Raw genomic sequence first — 9,521 nt, forward strand, 5'->3', positions numbered from 1 at the left:
CACCGACAACCTAGCACACACGCACACCGACAACGCACACAGCACGCACACACCGAACAACACACACACACACACGACACACACACAGGACGGACACACACACACACACACACACGACAAACAACACACACACACACACACGACAACACGACACACACACAACACACACACACCGACCACACACACACACACCGACAACACACACACACACACCGACAACACACACACACACAACAACACAGACACACACACACACGACACACACACACACACACACGACAACACACACACACATACACACCGACAACACACACACCACACACCGACAACACACACACACACACCAACAACACACACACACACACACACACACACACACCGACAACACACACACACACACACACACCGACAACACACACACACACACCGACAACACACACACACACACCGAAAACACACACCGACAACACATACACCGACAACACACACCGACAACACACACACACACACCGACAACACACACACACACACCGACAACACACACACACACACCGACAACACACACACACACACCGACAACACATACACACACAACGAAAACACACACATACACACACCGACAACACACACACACACACCGACAACACACACACACACACCGACAACACACACACACACCGACAACACACACACACACACCGACAACACACACACACACACCGACAACACACACACACACACACACACACCGACAACACACACACACACACACACACACACACACACACACACACACCGACAACACACACACACACACCAACAACACACACACAGACACCGACAACACACACACACACACCGACAACACACACACACACACACCGACAACACACACACACACACCGACAACACATACACACACACACACCAACAACACACCGACAACACACCGACCACACACCGACCACACACACACACACCGACATCACACCGACAACACACACAAACCGACAACACACACACACACACCGACAACACACACACACACACACACCGACAACGCACACACACCGACAACACACACACCGACAACACACACACACCGACAACACACACACACCGACAACACAGACACCGACAACACACACACATCGACAACACACACACACACACACACACACACCGACAACACACACACACACACACACCGACAACACACCGACAACACACACACACACACCGACAACACACACACATCGACAACACACACACCGACAACACACACACATCGACAACACACACACACACACACACACACCGGCAGCACAGACACACACACCGACAACACACACACACACCGACAACACACACACACACACCGACAACACACACACACACACCGACAAAACACACACACACACCGACAACACACACACACACACACACCGACAACACACACACACACACCGACAACACACACACACACACACACCGACAACACACACACACACCGACAACACACACACAAACACACACCGACAACACACACACACACCGACAACACACACACACACACACACACAAACACACACACACACCGACAACACACACACACCGACAACACACACACACACCAACAACACACACACACACCGACAACACACACACACACACACCGACAACACACACACACACACCGAAAACACACACATACACACACCGACAACACACACACACACACCGACAACACACACACACACACACACCGACAACACACACACACACACACCGACAACACACACACACACACCAACAACACACACACACACACACACACACACACCGACGACACACACACACACACACCGACAACACACACACACACACCGACAACACACACACACACACACCGAAAACACACACCGACAACACACACACACACACCGACAACACACACACACACACACACCGACAACGCACACACACACACACACCGACAACACACCGACAACACACACACACCGACAACACACACACACCGACAACACACACACCGACAACACACACACATCGACAACACACACACACACACACACACCGACAACAGACACACACACACACACCGACAACACACCGACAACACACACACACACACCGACAACACACACACATCAACAATACACACACCGACAACACACACACACACCGACAACACACACACACATACACCGACAACACACACACACACACCGACAACACACACACACACACCGACAACACACACACACACACACACAGACAAAACACACACACACCCACCGACAACACACACACACACACACACACCGACAACACACACACACACCGACAACACACACACACACCGACAACACACACACACACACACCGACAACACACACACACACACACACCGACAACACACACACCGACAACACACACACAAACACACACACACCGACAACACACAAACACACACACACCGACAACACACACACACACCGACAACACACACACAGACACCGACAACACACACACACACACACACACACACACCGACAACACACACACACACACCGACAACACACACACACACCGACAACACACACACACACACCGACAACACACACACACACACCGACAACACACACACACACACACACACACCGACAACACACACACACACACACACACACACACACACACACACCGACAACACACACACACACACCAACAACACACACACAGACACCGACAACACACACACACACACCGACAACACACACACACACACACCGACAACACACACACACACACCGACAACACATACACACACACACACCAACAACACACCGACAACACACCGACCACACACCGACCACACACACACACACCGACATCACACCGACAACACACACAAACCGACAACACACACACACACACCGACAACACACACACACACACACACCGACAACGCACACACACCGACAACACACACACCGACAACACACACACACCGACAACACACACACACCGACAACACACACACCGACAACACACACACATCGACAACACACACACACACACACACACACACCGACAACACACACACACACACACACCGACAACACACCGACAACACACACACACACACCGACAACACACACACATCGACAACACACACACCGACAACACACACACATCGACAACACACACACACACACACACACACCGGCAGCACAGACACACACACCGACAACACACACACACACCGACAACACACACACACACACCGACAACACACACACACACACCGAAAACACACACCGACAACACATACACCGACAACACACACCGACAACACACACACACACACCGACAACACACACACACACACCGACAACACACACACACACACCGACAACACACACACACACACCGACAACACATACACACACAACGAAAACACACACATACACACACCGACAACACACACACACACACCGACAACACACACACACACACCGACAACACACACACACACACACACCGACAACACACACACACCGACAACACACACACACACACACACACTGACAACACACACACACACACCAACAACACACACACACACACACACACACACCGACGACACACACACACACACACACCGACAACACAAACACACACACACCGACAACACACACACACACACCGACAACACACACCGACAACACATACACCGACAACGCACACCGACAACACACACACACCGACAACACACACACACACACCGACAACACACACACACACACACCGACAACACACACACACACACCGACAACACATACACACACACACACCGACAACACACCGACAACACACCGACCACACACCGACCACACACACACACACACACACCGACAACACACCGACAACACACACACACAAACCGACTACACACACACACACACACACCGACAACACACACACACACACCGACAACGCACACACACACACACACCGACAACACACACAAACACCGACAACACACACACACCGACAACACACACACACACACACCGACAACACACACACACACAAACCGACAACAAACACACACACAACACACACACACCGACAACACACACACACACCAACAACACACACACACACACACAACGACAACACACACACACACAACACAGACACACACACACCGACAACACACACACACACCGACAACACACACAAACACACCGACAACACACACACACACACACACCGACAACACACACACACACACCGACAACACACACACACACACACACCGACAACACACACACACACACAACAAACACACACACACCGACAACACACACACACACACACCGACAACACACCGACAACACACACACACACACCGACAACACACACACACCGACAACACACACACCGACAACACACACACATCGACAACACACACACACACACATACCGGCAACACACACACACACACCGACAACACACACACACACCGACCACACACACACACACCGACATCACACCGACAACACACACAAACCGACAACACACACACACACACCGACAACACACACACACACACACACCGACAACGCACACACACACACACACCGACAACACACCGACAACACACACACACCGACAACACACACACACCGACAACACACACACCGACAACACACACACATCGACAACACACACACACACACACCGACAACAGACACACACACACACACCGACAACACACCGACAACACACACACACACACCGACAACACACACACATCAACAATACACACACCGACAACACACACACACACCGACAACACACACACACATACACCGACAACACACACACACACACCGACAACACACACACACACACCGACAACACACACACACACACACACAGACAAAACACACACACACCCACCGACAACACACACACACACACACCGACAACACACACACACACACCGACAACACACACACACACCGACAACACACACACACACACACCGACAACACACACACACACACCGACAACACACACACCGACAACACACACACAAACACACACACACCGACAACACACAAACACACACACACCGACAACACACACACACACCGACAACACACACACACACACCGACAACACACACACACACACACACACACACACACACCGACAACACACACACACACACCGACAACACACACACACACCGACAACACACACACACACACCGACAACACACACACACACACCGACAACACACACACACACACACACACACACCGACAACACACACACACACACACACACACACACACACACACCGACAACACACACACACACACCAACAACACACACACAGACACCGACAACACACACACACACACCGACAACACACACACACACACACCGACAACACACACACACACACCGACAACACATACACACACACACACCAACAACACACCGACAACACACCGACCACACACCGACCACACACACACACACCGACATCACACCGACAACACACACAAACCGACAACACACACACACACACCGACAACACACACACACACACACACCGACAACGCACACACACCGACAACACACACACCGACAACACACACACACCGACAACACACACACACCGACAACACACACACCGACAACACACACACATCGACAACACACACACACACACACACCGACAACACACACACACACACACACCGACAACACACCGACAACACACACACACACACCGACAACACACACACATCGACAACACACACACCGACAACACACACACATCGACAACACACACACACACACACACACACCGGCAGCACAGACACACACACCGACAACACACACACACACCGACAACACACACACACACACACCGACAACACACACACACACACCGACAAAACACACACACACACCGACAACACACACACACACACACACCGACAACACACACACACACACCGACAACACACACACACACACACCGACAACACACACACACACCGACAACACACACACAAACACACACCGACAACACACACACACACCGACAACACACACACACACACACACACACACACACACCGACAACACACACACACCGACAACACACACACACACCAACAACACACACACACACCGACAACACACACACACACACACCGACAACACACACACACACACCGAAAACACACACATACACACACCGACAACACACACACACACACCGACAACACACACACACATACACACCGACAACACACACACACACACCGACAACACACACACACACACCAACAACACACACACACACACACACACACACACACACCGACGACACACACACACACACACACACCGACAACACACACACACACACCGACAACACACACACACACACCGAAAACACACACCGACAACACATACACCGACAACACACACCGACAACACACACACACACACCGACAACACACACACACACACCGACAACACACACACACACACCGACAACACACACACACACACCGACAACACATACACACACAACGAAAACACACACATACACACACCGACAACACACACACACACACCGACAACACACACACACACACCGACAACACACAAACACACACACACCGACAACACACACACACACCGACAACACACACACACACACCGACAACACACACACACACACACACACACACACACACCGACAACACACACACACACACCGACAACACACACACACACCGACAACACACACACACACACCGACAACACACACACACACACCGACAACACACACACACACACACACCGACAACACACACACACACACACACACACACACACACACCGACAACACTCACACACACACCAACAACACACACACACACCGACAACACACACACACACACCGACAACACACACACACACACACCGACAACACACACACACACACCGACAACACACACACACACACACACACACACACCGACAACACACACACACACACACCGACAACACACACACACACACACCGACAACACACACACACACACCGACAACACACACACACACACACACACACCGACAACACACACACACACAACACACACACACACCGACAACACACACACACACACACACACACACACACCGACAACACACACACACACACACCGACAACACACACACACACCGACAACACACACACACACACCGACAACACACACACACACACACACACACCGACAACACACACACACACACACCGACAACACACACACACACACACCGACAACACACACACACACAACACACACACACACCGACAACACACACACACACACACACCGACAACACACACACACACACACACACCGACAACACACACACACACACACACACACACACCGACAACACACACACACACACACCGACAACACACACACACACACACACACACACACACACACACACACACACACACACCGACAACACACACACACAACGACAACACACACACACACCGACAACACACACACACACACCGACAACACATAAACACACACACACCGATAACACACACACACACACACTGACAAGACACACACACACACACCGACAACACACACACACACACACACACCGACAACACACACACACACACCTACAACACACACACACACACCGACAACACACACACACACACACACACACACACCGACAACACACACACACACAACGACAACACACACACACACACACCGACAACACACACACACACACACTGACAACACACACACACACACACACCGACAACACACACACACACACACCGACAACACACACACACACACCGACAACACACACACACACACACACCAGCAACACACTCACACACACCGACAACACACACACACACACACCGACAACACACACACACACACACACCGACAACACACACACACACACTGACAACACACACACACACACCGACAACACACACACACACACACACACACCGACAACACACACACACACCGACAACACACACACACAGACAACACACACACACACACACCGACAACACACACACACACACACACACCGACAACACAGACACACACACACACCGACAACACACACACACACACCAGCAACACACACACACACCGACAACACACACACACACACCGACAACACATAAACACACACACACCGATAACACACACACACACACACTGACAAGACACACACACACACACCGACAACACACACACACACACACACACCGACAACACACACACACACACACACACACACACCGACAACACACACACACACACCGACAACACACACACACACACACCGACAACACACACACACACCGACAACACACACACACACACCGACAACACACACACACACACACCGACAACACACACACACACACCGACAACACACACACACACACACACACACACCGACAACACACACACACACACACCGACAACACACACACACACACACCGACAACACACACACACACACCGACAACACACACACACACACACACACACCGACAACACACACACACACAACACACACACACACCGACAACACACACACACACACACACACACACACACACCGACAACACACACACACACACACCGACAACACACACACACACCGACAACACACACACACACACCGACAACACACACACACACACACACACACCGACAACACACACACACACACACCGACAACACACACACACACACACCGACAACACACACACACACAACACACACACACACCGACAACACACACACACACACACACCGACAACACACACACACACACACACACCGACAACACACACACACACACACACACACACACCGACAACACACACACACACACACCGACAACACACACACACACACACACACACACACACACACACACACACACACACACCGACAACACACACACACAACGACAACACACACACACACCGACAACACACACACACACACCGACAACACATAAACACACACACACCGATAACACACACACACACACACTGACAAGACACACACACACACACCGACAACACACACACACACACACACACCGACAACACACACACACACACCTACAACACACACACACACACCGACAACACACACACACACACACACACACACACCGACAACACACACACACACAACGACAACACACACACACACACACCGACAACACACACACACACACACTGACAACACACACACACACACACACCGACAACACACACACACACACACCGACAACACACACACACACACCGACAACACACACACACACACCAGCAACACACTCACACACACCGACAACAC

The sequence above is a fragment of the Salmo salar genome, unplaced genomic scaffold (assembly GCF_965601325.2).
Source record: "Salmo salar unplaced genomic scaffold, fSalSal1 ptg000664l, whole genome shotgun sequence".
Taxonomy (NCBI): domain Eukaryota; kingdom Metazoa; phylum Chordata; class Actinopteri; order Salmoniformes; family Salmonidae; genus Salmo; species Salmo salar.